Raw genomic sequence first — 13,606 nt, forward strand, 5'->3', positions numbered from 1 at the left:
CCAGTACATCCATTTGTCACAAATGTAATGCAAAGGGAAATCTTGCTTAGAGCAGGGCAAGCAGAATTGGAGACGTTACACAAGTACATCAATTTATTCTCCTAAACAAACTAGTATACTAATACTGAAATGACAATAATTTTACAAGAAGCAGCAATCATGTCAACAGAATGTCTAAAGAGAACAATCAAAATACAGTCCAACCAATCAAAATACAGTCTAGCCTTTTCTTCAATGTTATATTTAAATTTAGGATTCAGACCTTCCAAAATCACTGCCTTTAGAATTTATAAAGCCTTTTTTTTATTGGAGCCACACAATTTTAAATAAAAATTAGTCCCTGCATTGTTGCTGTTCAAACTTCAAAGATTTATTTTTGACAAACACAACAGGGTAGTGAAATCTGTTTTTTTCTTTCTTTCCCTTTTCCCCTGCAAGCTATCATTAGTGTGCAGTAGAGAGACAGGAAGGCTGTGAGATATATTTATACTGTGAATAAGGTGGACGATGGATTTGACGTAAATGAAAAGTATTTTAGTTTTTAATTATTTTTAGCAAAAATTATGTGTTTGGGCACTCAAAGCGCACTTAAAATTTTAATTAAAAAAGGGAACTTTTTGACAAGTTTTGTTAGGATTTTTTTTTTTAGAGTATTTTAAAATCTAAGCACTGCAAAACCTTTGGTCTGTGATTACTCTAAATTAAAACATGATTGCAATTACTCACATTTAAAAGTGTATACTTGTCACGATCACCAGAGATCCAGCCTGTGCAGATTGCTGGTAAACTCACAGAAGTCAAAGAACTACAAATCTGCCGCTATATAGCCTACAATATCCAGTCATGCACACACACACACACACACACACACACACACACGCATCACACACACACACACACACACACACACACACACACACACACACACACACACACACACACACACACACACACACACACACACACACACACACACACACACACACCTGCTCCAAGTTTACATTGAATAGACTCACTCACAGCTGAAGCCTCTCATAAACTGATTACATGCACTATAAAGTCAGCACACAAACACACAGAAGTGGCTGAGTCTTGTTAAACTGAATATTGAAGATTACAAAGTGTTTTTCTTGATGTCCATGTTTTTGAACCTTGTTTTTTTTGTTTGTTTACGTTGCTTGCTGCCTGCCTGCACTGACCATGTGCCTCTGTGTTGACCATCACTTGCCTGACCCTCCTGCTAGTAAACCCTGCATTTGGATCCACACTTCAGTGATGAAAACTTACAAACGTGTATGCCAGCACTCACTTTTGGGGATTTACACCTACCTAACTTTAAACAGTAACCAACATAGGCTCATTTTCAAAACGTAGCCCTATATGCATTTCTGGTGATTGTGGATTATGTAGCCAGAAGTACATATGGCTGCATTTTATTTTTAATGTGAACGCTACAAGTGGTATGATGCCATTCCTTTTCGTGCTTACCAGCTGACCGCTTACCTCCGTATGAACGACTTTCCGGCTCTTGCCAGTTTGTCCAGTTAGCTCTCTATGTACGTCAGTGGACTTGAGATGCAAAGAGGAGATGATCACGATGACGGGGTTAGAGTCTGGTTCGAGTCAGAAAGTGGGTAAGACAAAAACAAAAAACAAAAAATAAAATAAAATAAAAAAATAAATAACAGGGTGAGAAAGTGGTAAAAATTACATTTCAAGAGCACAAGAGCTTTTCTTTTTCTGGATTGTTTTTAAATTCGTCAGTTGGGTCTAGGGAAGTCGGTGGGTTGGTCAATCTGTGCTTTTTTAAATACTATGGGTTGGGTTTAGTGAAGAGGAGGTGGGTAAGTCAATAAGTCAGTCAGTCAGTCAGTCAGTCAGTCAGTCAGTCAGTCGACAGCGGCCTCTGGTGGATTTACAAGAGAACAGCATGTGCGAATGGCACTTGAGATCTCAAAAAGCATACACAGCAGCCTTTGGTGGATTTGCGAAATAAAATTAAAAATATGTGTAGCTCCTGACATGTATTTGGTGGTCTCCAGAAATGTATAGAGGTACGTTTTCAGAATGAGCCTGGGTTAAGTACACAGCAAAATATGGGGACCCAAAACAACTCTATGGGTGTTAATTTCAACACTTTGAAAGTGTCTCATGGGGTCCACTCAAAACAGAGTTAAATCAACACTTTCAAAAGGGTTGGCATATTGACACCGAAGTAAGGGTTAATTTTAACTCTGGGCAGAGTTAAAAAATGTGACTATATTTAACACCGCCTGGTGTAATATATTGTTTTTTATTCAACTCTCTTGAGTGTAAATATGGTAAAAAGGTCAAATAGACTGTAAATTACAAAAGAAAAAACATTTTATTTGAAAACATTCACCACTTCAACAATTCATTCAGTTTTTAAAATGCAACAATGTCAAATATGCTTTAAATGTTTTATTAGTACAGACAGTATCAACAAAATATGTATGACCAGTGCTCAAAAAGGCTGTTTCAGTCTTTTGGTCCAAACTTGATGTTTCATCATAGCAATTTTAAAGTTCAATATAGCGTCACTCATAGTTTTCTTCTGAACTCATAGTTTTCATCTGAAATTACATTTTAAACAACTTGGCGTGCAAATCTTTCACTGCTGGTGTTTCCTTGGTCCTCCATATCAAACACAGCAGTTTAAATGAAGGTATAAATGCTGTAAACTTGTGAAAACAAACTGGAGCTAGGAAATCTAATCAAGCATGTCCTGTGAATGAAGTGCTTCCCGGCCACAGGATGACCGTTTTATCCATGACGATGTAGCAGCTGCTGATCGCTCGTCTGGTGGTTACTGATGCACGGATATAGGGTGATGCTCATCTAAGAACTCTTCAAGACTCCAGCATGACTAAGAAAAATGTTTGAAAACAAATTGCAATCAAATTCTATGATATATTTAAAAGATCATTTAAAGTAAATAAAACATTCAAGAAATCTAAACTCACCTTTTGAAAATCTTCATGATGATCCACAACTTGACTCTCCCAGCTGGTTGAGGTGACAGGATATGGAAAAGTAGAAAAAACACATACATCACTGTTGGATCTCCAAAAACAATTAGGTTAACCACTATGACTAGAACTGGAAAAACAGGCAGCTGTCTGTCCAGAATCCTCAATTTAACACAACACTTGGAGCAAAATTTAAAGGAGCTTAAAATCTTTTATATCATTTAGTGATGCGGACTTCCCCAAAATATTGACCACAGTGTAAAAAATATTCATAAACTTACAGTTTTCTGTAAGCGTGTGCGTGCATGTGTGTGTGTGTGTGTGTGTGTGTGTGTGTGTGTGTGTGTGTGTGCGTGCGTGTTTCATTACCAGATTCAACTTGTTAGGCCCTTTCAGGTCTAGTATTGACGCCACCTTTACTGGAATCTAGCAGATGTTTCAGGTCCAAATATAATCTAAAATATTAGGATAAGCAGAAGAGGAAAAGTGCAAAGCAAAGAGCAAAACATTATTTAAGTAAAAGTTCACCCACAATACAAAACTTATCACCTTCATGTCATTTGTTATTCTCTAATGCTCTAATACCCTCTCAGCTTATTGTGAAACAAATACAGAACTTTATCAAACATACCTTCATTATTATCACCACATATGACCAAGAAGGTGTGCTTGGTCATTTCACCAACTCTGGAAATACACCATCCGTCTCTAATCAGCCACCGTCACAGGGTCTTGTGTAATTGTATAGAGAACTGTGGCTGTTAAAAAACAACAACACATTAGTATCTAACACACATGCATAACCTTCAGATAAAAAAGAGAGATAAACATCACAAAGTATGCTTCACACTTTTCAGATATCTTTTGATTCAGATGTTGATTATTGATAATAAATCTACAAATCAAACCTGTATCATCTTTAGGCTGCTCAAATGTGAATCAGTTGATTAATTTTACAGACAGGTGGCTGTTTACAACGCACTAAATTGTCTTTAATAAAACAGAAATGTTGTGTACAGTACATGCTAAGTTTAGCCTATAGTTTTAAACACAATATCATGCGGGAGAAAAAGCTTGACTAAGATGTTCCTGACAACAGAAATAGCCTACCTTACTAACGTCAGACATCCCGAGTTGGGAAAAGTCATTTTCAGGGGATACAGAGTTGATTTGCGGGAGGTAGCGGGAGAGATGAGTAACTTACCTGAAGAGCGGTGGGATGAGTTGCGCGCGACGTACCTAAAGAGCGGTGGGGGTGACTTGCGCGCGACGTACCTGAGGAGCTGGGAGGGATGCGGTGGAGAGGGGTGTGCAAAGTGTTTAAAGAGCCCATATTATGGGTTTTTGAAAATTCCCCTCCATGTAGTGTGTAACACAGCTCTAAGTGAAGTGAAGTATCCAGCTAAGGCTTAAATCTGTAAGAATACAGTGTTTAAAACGGTTGATTCATCTATAAAAGAGTCGACTCATAGTGCTTCAAACGAGTCGCCTTGATACCGACTCATTAGGTGTTCCGCCATGACGTACGAACGAAACCAAGTTATTCACGTGCACGCGCAAACCCGGGAGATTTCAAACCTGAAGCCCCGCCCTCTGACGCAGAAACCCAGACACACACGCACACCCACACACCCACAAACACACGCACACCCACAAACACACGCACACAAACATGCCGGTCGATTGAAGTCACGTTAAAAACGCGACGCGTGCTGTTTGTTTATGGAGCTCCGTGCTAGAGTTCTGCTCCCGCGATTTATTCGGAAATTTATTCCCGCGCCGCAGAAATCTGGCGCGGGGTCAGCCGCGGTAATAAATTTCCGAATAAATCGCGGGAGCGGTCCGTAACGGGTTTAATTTGGGACGGGAGCGGGCTGTCTAGCAATATCACAGATATTGCTATGCGAATTAGAAAGAGAGAGTCTGCGTGGTGCTTGTGTGTGTGTTAGTGCGCACGCGCGCGTATGAGAGAGAGAGAGAGAGAGAGAGAGAGAGAGAGAGAGAGAGAGAGAGAGAGAGAGAGAGAGAGAGAGAGAGAGAGAGAGAGAGAGAGAGAGAGAGAGAGAGAGAGAGAGAGAGAGAGAGAGAGAGAGAGAGAGAGAGAGAGAGAGAGAGAGAGAGAGAGAGAGAGAGAGAGCGAACGAACGAACGAACGAACGAGCTTTGTGCTGTGTGTGTGTGTGTGTGTTTAAACAGACAGCTTGGCTGTCTGGACTGTATACTGGGTGATTTTTGGTTGTGTTCTCCGCTCCGGGCCGGGGACCGGGCGCGGCGGGCAGAAAACGGAGCGGGTTTTCAGGCTAAAACCTGGCGGGTGCGGGCGGAAGCGGGAGCGTTGTCATCCGGAGGTGTGTGTGTGTGTTTTTGTGTGTGTGTGTGTGGTATGGCGAGTACACGACTGTCTCCTTCGTTCGGTTATCCGTGGCACTATCCACTCGCCATAGTGTGGCAGCTAAAATCCACGTTTAAATTGCTGATTAGCTATTGGCCATTTCCCTCTCTGACTGAAGGCAGTCGACCAATCGCGACAGACTGTCATCGGTCCAATCAGCGCAGATTAGCTCCGCGCTAAGGAGGGGTTTGGGAACAAATGAATCAATGGACGATTCATACAGGAGTCGCTGGGATAATTAGCTAAAAATAAATGCAGATTATAAGACCATGAAAGTGTTTTTTGACCTTGCATGCATATTAGACTGTTGTTGGAGACCCTTACAACCAGGATATGACCCTATTTCATGTATAATATGGGCTCTTTAATGACCGGGCGGGAGACGCGCGATTTCCGGGAGATTATCATTAATTTGCGGGCATCTACTTGGGCATCTGGGAGTCTCTGTGCATTTGCGGGATAACGTTAACGTTAGTCCCGCAACTTCCGGGAGACTTCTGTAACGTTAAATGTCTGAGAAAGTGCAAACGCGGTCATTTAAAGACATTAATGTTAACATTCCGACTTTAATGGTTGTCAACACTTAATATAATTCAAGCGTACGTTATCACACGAGTCTATGGAGTAATGTTAACGGTACGTTATATGGACGGCCACGAATGAACCATTTTAAAAGGGCCGCGGTGTTTAAAATAACCAAATTAACGTACACGACTAACAAACAATTATATGTTTCAGTCAGGAAGCCTTTTACAAGTAAGCATATGTTCATTTACTCACCAGATATGTTTTAGAAACTCTCCAGAGCTTATGGAAACCGTCCTGTGTTGCCGTTAGCATCCGGGCAGAGTAGGCTAGGCTGCTCCGGAGATTCCCTCGCTAGTTTGCTTCGAATTAAAGGAGAAGTGTCGATTTTATTTTACAGATGGGTAACGCACAAAATGGCATTAAGCGTGACAGAAATGTGTTGAACATGTACATTTGATGTTTTATGCACTATGTATGCGTGAGCATTTATAAAAACATTCTTGAAAAGAAGTCAATAGTAATGCAGTTAAGCTAGATACACAAATGACCATGAATGAACCGCAAAAGTTTAAAATTGTCACTCTATTCTAAAGTTATTAACTTAACAATATGTTTACAACTGTATTTCATTAAAGAAAGTCAGTAAAATACCAACATTTAGGTAGTTTGACTCACCAGTTGCTGTTCTAAACCTCAGATGGAAAATGGCGCCTGGAAAATTCTTCAGTGACTGGGGCTGCATGAATTCCCGGATGTTGGAAATAACACCACCAAGTGTTGAAAAGATAACTCCTTGATTTCGCACTGAATAAAATCAATTCTAACTCTTATTATATTCATTTATCAAAATGTAACTCTTTAACGTCAACACTTTACTCTGAAATGCTTCAACACCGAGAATTTAACTCTGATGAATTTGCTGTGTAGGAACAGTCCTTGACTCCGGTGAGTCACTGAACTAGTGACTGTGCTATAAAACAATAATGTGTCCAATAGATAAATAAACAACACCATATTTTAAAAATCATACACCCATTGGTTAAATTACCCTTCAGTCAAACTTGAAAGTAAGCTACTGGCTAAAAGCAGCTCACAGATATTCATTTTCAGAGCGTCTTAACTCGCGACTAATTTGTTTAGATTTTAGTAACTATAACTTTGACTTTTTATTGAGTTAATGGTCTCATTTTATTTGTAACACTTTTTTGACCATAAGTAACATTGTAAACATCAGGTCTCTGGATGAAATGATTACATAAATATGTGAATAACCATTCATAATTCAACACTATTGTGTTGGTGGACTAAATGTGTTTCATGGAATGTTGTTCTGAGGACTCTAACCTTTCAAAACAAACTGTCATGTACAGCAATAAATGCTTGTGTGTGTTAATACGAGGATATGTACTCCATATCCAATACACGTTTTCCGTACAACTTAAACAAATTTAGCAAACACATTCTCTATAAGCTTTCCATTGAAATACACTGGAAGAAAAAAAATAGTAAAAAAAAAAGGTCAAATGACTGGGACCTACGGCTGCCAAACAAAAACCATAAAACTACGGTAACAATTTAAATAAATGTTGAAATAAAGTGCAAAAAATAATGAATCTACAGATATTTTCATTCAAATGTTTACAAAGAAACACTGTTATTATACAGACTTTTGCTAGATTATTATAATCAAACACCATCAATAAAGGGACTGTGTTACGACTTTTAAGTTTTGGTATCTAGGGTTTAAAAGGTAACATTTAAGGTGATAATATTTTGTGGTCAGTTGGTGGCAAAATATCAACACGACAACCAAAATACTGCAAAAATAAGTGAATTTATTTACAATAGTGAAAGGAAGTCAAAAAACAATAAAGTATTATTTACAAGATCTCACAACATACAATAAATCAATCAATATAGATTAAAGATGGTGGGGGAAACGAGAGTTAAGTGGCGCCAAATAAATGAAAGAAATATAACAAAAACCCCAATTCTAGCTAATAAGTACCCTCTAAACTGTCTATTACAAAATAAACAAACAAAACATCTTCAGCGTTTTCACGCTTTAACTAATCTACTCTTCTAACCAAATATACGGAGAAAACTTACAGCGGGTGGCGCTCACTTCTAAACTAGTGTGTTTATACAGTGGAGTTAACTGCGTGATGCTCTATGTATGTCACGTGACATCTAAACTCCTCGAAACCAAGGGAAAGGCTGAAGACAGACGTCAGGGGATTGCCACATATACACATCCAAGACGGTAACAGCGATCAACACAAGAACAAGACCAAAATCAAAACTAAGTTCACGTCAACATCACAGCACATAACAACAAGCCAAAAACACACACAAAGGCAAGCAAAGACCGCAAGCAAGGCAGAGCAAAAGCAGAACGAGCTTCCCCGCTCGCATCCCTTTTAAACTTTGAGCTCCTGTGCTGATTGGTTGTGAAGGTGATGACGTCACAAGGTGTAATTGAGATTGACGTCTTCGCAGACGAATGGGATACTGGAATGGGTGAACCTGAGAACTGACAGAGAGAGGAGGAGGGAGCAAGCAAGCGAGCGAGAGAGGGAGAGAAAGAGAGCGCACACACACAAGCAAAACAAACAGGCATATACATATGACTGTAACGCCCTGACCCTCAAGAACAAACCTGTTTGTTAAAATAAACCAGAGAGAGAAAAAAAAATTAAGCTCTAGACAGGGCATCCGCCATAACATTATCAATGCCTTTTTTATGACGAATATCCAAATTATAATTCTGGACTAGCAGAGACCATCTCATCAGTCGTTGGTTATGATTGTACATCCTGGATAGGAATACAAGAGGATTGTGATCCGTATATACAATCACAGGTAAACAGCTGGAACCAACGTAGACCTCAAAGTGTTGCAAAGCAAACAACAGAGCAAGGGTTTCCTTTTCAATCGTAGAATAATTGAGCTGATGTTTATTAAACTTACGAGAGAAATAGCTCACAGGATGGTCAATACCAGTTTCATCCTCCTGAAGAAGTACGGCACCAGAACCTACAGCACTTGCATCAATCTCAAGCTTAAATGGTGATGCACAATCAGGAGCAGCAAGAACAGGTGCATTACATAAAAGTGCTTTCACACTATCAAAGGCACTTTGACAAGCATCAGACCACACATATGATGTAGAAGGGCTAAGCAAAGATGTTAAGGGGTTAACCACAGTAGAAAAGTTTTTGCAAAAACTTCGGTAATAACCAGCCATACCCAAGAACCTCCGTAGTTCTCGGCGAGTGGTGGGGACTGGAAACTGCGAAATAGCGGTTACTTTCGCATCTACAGGGCGAACTTGACCTTGTCCAACCTCCTTGCCCAGGTATGTGACAGTCGCTTGGCCAAACTCACATTTATCTAAATTTAGTGTTAGAGATGCGTTAGAAAGACGTGTAAATATTTCTCTTAACGAATGCACATGATCACGCCAGCTCATGGAGTAAACTACTATATCATCGAGATATGCGCTACAGTTTGGTATGTCGACCAACACTGTATTTACTAGACGTTGAAACGTCGCGGGTGCGTTTCTAAGACCGAAAGCCATCGAATTGTATTGCATAAATGAATCTGGAGTGACAAATGCGGAGATGTCAGAAGCTCTATCAGTAAGCGGAATTTGCCAATATCCCTTTAGCATGTCTAATTTAGAGACAAAACGCGCAGAACCGACATTGTCAACGCAGTCCTCCATGCGTGGTAAAGGATAGCTGTCTGGGACAGTGACTGCGTTAACCTTTCGGTAATCAGTACAACATCTGTACGTTCCATCTGGTTTTGGCACCAGCAAACACGGTGAACTCCAAGGACTACTGCTCGGTTTTGCCAATTTATTTTCAAGCAAGTAGTTCACTTCTTGACGCATAATAGATCTTTTAGCCATATTCAGACGATATGCGTGCTGCTTTATTGGACGTGCACCATCCACATTAATATCGTGTTTTAACACATTTGTTTGGGTTGGAACATCACCAAACAAACAGTTAAAATCAGATATTAACTTAATGATATCTGTTTTCTGATCAGCAGGCAAATGTTTGAGATAGGAATTTAGATCACTCAAAATTTCTGAATTGACTAACCTCACAGATGATTGAGGAAGGTCACGAAGAATTACACCGTCATCAGCATCTGACATCACAGCATTTGTCACTCCAGATTCATTTATGCAATACAATTCGATGGCTTTCGGTCTTAGAAACGCACCCGCGACGTTTCAACGTCTAGTAAATACAGTGTTGGTCGACATACCAAACTGTAGCGCGTATCTCGATGATATAGTAGTTTACTCCATGAGCTGGCGTGATCATGTGCATTCGTTAAGAGAAATATTTACACGTCTTTCTAACGCATCTCTAACACTAAATTTAGATAAATGTGAGTTTGGCCAAGCGACTGTCACATACCTGGGCAAGGAGGTTGGACAAGGTCAAGTTCACCCTGTAGATGCGAAAGTAACCGCTATTTCGCAGTTTCCAGTCCCCACTAAAATTTCAAGAGTAAACAATGTGATTTAAAAGAATTTTCCCTAAATCATTACAAATTAAACACCTTTAATAAAATGCCAAGACATGCTCATGATCATAATTTTATTTTGGACAGTTTTATTTTGGATCAAAAAATTTAGGAAAAAACAACAAACGAGATACAACTGATTAAAATTTTCACAACTTTAAAATCACAGTTGTTACATTTTATTGAATAGTGTTTATGTAAAACATGTATTGGTTTAAGTTATATGGAATGATTCCGTTACAGATCTTAAATGAAATGGAACTATAACGTGAAGGGGACGTAGACAAAGGAGTGCAGATCCAAATGCAGGTTTTACACAGAGATGGTCAGGCAAACAACAGTCAACACAGGGGCAAACAGATGTAGCATTATGCCGGGAATCCAGAGTCATGGTCAAATAACAGGCAAATGATCAGTCCCAGCAGCAAACAACGTAAACAATTAACAAACAAAGCAAGGAAAAAGAAAAGAAACGCGTCATAATGTTCACAGTAACAGTATAAAAAGACTAAGCAATTGGTCTATGCTGCTTTTAAAGTGCATGTAATAAGTTCATAACGATCCTCCGAATGTGTGTGTGTGTGTGCAATCAGCGGAATCTGGAACAGGTGCATGCGAGCCCACTTAGTGTGTAACTTTACTGAAAGAATTTGATCGTAATAATCTAGGAAAAGTCTGTAAAATAACAGTGTTTTTCTGTAAACATTTTTTTGAAAATATCTGTAGATTTATTATTTTTTGCAATTTATTTCAACAAAGAAATTTTACCGTAATTTTATGGTTTTTGTTTGGCAGCTGTTGCTGCCAGTCATTTGATCTTTTTTTATGTTTTTTTTTTTTTTACAGAGCAAGTAATTACAATTTATTACTTTAATTTTACGTAATCTTAAATGTATTTCATAAAAAAACAGCAAAAAACTGTTTAAATAATACAGCAATTTTATTGTATAAAACAGACAAATTGCTGTAATTTGTCATTACTTATATAGTATATAAAATAACAGTCAAGCTGTTAATTTACAGATATTGTTTGTAATTTTTACGGATTTTTGAATATAATTTAAAATAACAGAAAAAATACTGTATAATACTGTAATTTCCCTGTATAAAAAACAAAAATGTCATTAATTTGTCTTTAATGATAAAGTTCCTAAAATGAAAGTCAAACTGTGAATTTAGAGAGATTGTTTGTCATTTTACTAAGTTCTACATATAAATTTAAATAACAAAAAATGACTAAAAAATTTAGGGATATTTTCTGTAAAATTAGGTTTTTTTTTTTACAGTGTACATCTAGCTACAATTTCTGCTTTAGGGTTTGACTAATGTAAAGATGGCTAAATCTCTTCATAATATCAGACCCTGAGAAGTGTTATGGAGTTCCTTGAGACAAGACCAAAAGAATTGCTATGCAATAAAACAATACACTTGCTATTCTGAGTTGCAGACCTGGAAAAGAGCAAGTTCTTTAACTGCCTTAGTTACCCATCATGTGCCACCCTCTCTGCCGCCCCCTTCACCTCTTCACTCAGAACTTAGGTCACTGACATTTCACACAGAGTCTTCATCCTCTTCATATGGTGTATCTTGTGAATCAATAACTTTAACTTGTCGTGTTTGGTATCATTTTAAATGTCTCTGTGTGATTGGTAAATGCCTCAATTTTGCAGCAGTAAACATTTATTTTGGTAAGAGTTTGGGAAAAGTCTGTCCTACTGAAGTGTGAACTTGTCTGTCAATTTTTTTAACTTTTTACTCCAGGTGGTGATTAGTTTTTAGGTTAACATACAACCTTACTGAGATATTGATGAAGCTTTTATTATCTTTCATTTATGGTTCTTTGTTCTGAGTTGAATCTTTAAGGAAAAGGTGCAAAAATATTGCGATCGTAGCCAAGACACCCCGTTGCAGCATCTCTGAGACTTATATGTTGCAACATACTTCTCCGGTCAGGTATGCATCTCTAACTTTTTGATTTATCTTTGAGTAATATATGTTATGTTAAATACAATTTAACCTGACTAATAAAATGTTATATTTGATTTATTTTAAAATCGACTGAATTCATTATTGCCAGTAAGTTGTTTGGACACTTATGTTGACCTTTGGTGTTTCACAGTCAGTGTGGATCAAATTACAGGATCACAAATAAAGAGGCAGATAACACTTTGGTGATAGACCTTTAGCATTTTGACCACTTTTGTTCTAGGTAGACTGGGTAGGCTACCTTTTCTGTCACAGAGCAAGCAGAAGTCGTCTGCCAACCGCTGACTAAGGGCGTACTCACACTATGTACAGTTGTCTCGCACCGGGCCAAAGCACGCTTGTCCCCTCTCCCGTCTCCCCTGTTGGCTTGCACTCACATTACAATCGGGCCTGGGGACGCTTACATCATCGATGCTGCGCTCTTCAGTAAGCGCTCTCGCTCAGCACAGTGAAGATTTCTCTAGTTATATCGCTTTAGTCCTTAGGGATGCGGTGACACGCAGTCAGATATTTCGCCGAACAGATCCGCCACTTTCGACGCTCATAAACAATCATTAAGTCCTCGTGCTGCAGGAAATAGGAGGTTTGATAAAGGTGCGCAGCTGTCGTGTTGTGAGGGGTTTGCGTATTTAATAAACGACGGCAGCTTGCGTTCACTGAACAGTAAGAATGATTAATAAATCAAAATGAAACAGTCCCTTAAAAGTCACGACTCGCTTTTACTTTCGGGCTTTGCTGTGTTTTGCACTCACACATAAGCGTACCGCGCCAAAGCCCAAGTGAACAGCGCTCAGGCATACCTCATTCAACCAGGCCAGGGCCAGCCAAGTGAACCGTGCCTGAGCCTGATTCAGCACACTCAAACTTCTCAAACGATCTGAGAAACTGTCCTGGGCACGGTACGGATGGCATAGTGTTAGTAGGCCCTAAGAATCAAGCTGGCGAGCCCAAATGTACTCAGAACGACAATTGGTCCCCAATGAAAGAATAATTGAAGGTATATTGTATCTGAAATAATTAAATATCTGAATTTGTTAACGTTTGATAAATGTGATCCTTTACTAAATATGAACATAGTCTTAATTTAATGATCACTTGAAAATTGAAGTCAGATTAAATTTCAGAGCTGAAAAAAAATGTGAATAAATTATACAATTAT

At 38.8% G+C, this 13,606-nt stretch overlaps 1 protein-coding gene and 1 long non-coding RNA gene across 5 annotated transcripts in view; one reads left to right on the forward strand and one right to left on the reverse strand.

The window, feature by feature from the left end:
* The window catches only part of astn1 (astrotactin 1), a 410,547-nt gene that overhangs the window by 38,443 nt on the left and 358,498 nt on the right, over positions 1-13,606 (forward strand). The gene's annotated exons all lie outside the window — the stretch shown is intronic.
* On the reverse strand, positions 1,289-8,304 carry LOC137487476 (uncharacterized). The gene is made up of 5 exons (XR_011006077.2): positions 6,163-8,304; positions 3,622-3,748; positions 3,360-3,445; positions 2,985-3,027; positions 1,289-2,887 (listed from the first exon to the last, which is right to left on the reverse strand). It is a non-coding gene; the product is annotated as an uncharacterized lncRNA (long non-coding RNA).

Source organism: Danio rerio, chromosome 2 (assembly GCF_049306965.1).
Source record: "Danio rerio strain Tuebingen ecotype United States chromosome 2, GRCz12tu, whole genome shotgun sequence".
In the NCBI taxonomy this organism is placed as follows: Eukaryota; Metazoa; Chordata; class Actinopteri; order Cypriniformes; family Danionidae; genus Danio; species Danio rerio.